Here is a 958-nt window from a genome sequence, read left to right on the forward strand (position 1 = left end):
TCCTCGTTTCCGAGCCCCAACCTCGGGGTGGTTCCCCACACTGCAGTGCTATGGGCCATCCCCACCTCGGCCCCCAGAAACCCACCGCCCCCCGACGGGTTCTGCCGTTCCCACCCCACAGCCTTTTTACCTGCAGATCTCCCCCCTCAATCTTGTCCCCAAACTCCCACAATCCTTCTGGACCCCTATCCCCCCACCCCACCCTCTCAAACCCCATTAGGGGCCACCTTCCAACCCCCACTGCCTTTTGGGGTGACCCCTTTCCCCCCTCGCTGCAGGGAAGTGACGGTGCGACGGCCCCACAACGTCCTGGAGTTTGCTGCAGGTGGGGTGGGACACCGGGGGACCCCACAGCCATTGAGAGGACAGTGACATCCCCAGAGTGTAACAAGACCCCACTGGAACAGTGGGGATGGGGGGGATGCATTAGAGGAATGGTGACACTGGCACAGCAGGATCCAACCCCTTTCCAGGGACAGCAACACCCCTAAACAAGGGGGAGCATTTGGGGAGCACCACCAAGGTGTGCGGGGGGGGGAGGGGTCGGACCATTTAGGGACAGGGACATCAAGGTGTGGGGGATCCACGCTGGGGATCCACCAGGGTGCAAGAGGGCACTGGGGGCTACGACATTGAAGGGTGCGGGGGAACCACCTGGGAGCAGTGCCACCAAAGCCCAGGGATCCATTTGGGGACAGTATCACAAAGCACGGTGCTCCCATCCGTTGCAGGGTACTTCACGGACCCGGAGCTGCCGCAGAGGGTTCGGGATCAGCTGGGGACCCCACAGCGGCTGCAGTGATGGTGACACCAGCTATACACCTCCCTTGGCAGCCATTCACGTTATTCATTTTCTTTGCCCTATGGCTGTACCGGCACTTTAAGGGCCGGCCTGAAGCTGTGATGGAGCACCTGGGGAGGGGTGCAGCCCTGTGAGCACAGCTGGGGGCAATTTGGC

Source organism: Meleagris gallopavo, chromosome 27 (genome assembly GCF_000146605.3).
Source record: "Meleagris gallopavo isolate NT-WF06-2002-E0010 breed Aviagen turkey brand Nicholas breeding stock chromosome 27, Turkey_5.1, whole genome shotgun sequence".
Lineage (NCBI taxonomy): Eukaryota > Metazoa > Chordata > Aves > Galliformes > Phasianidae > Meleagris > Meleagris gallopavo.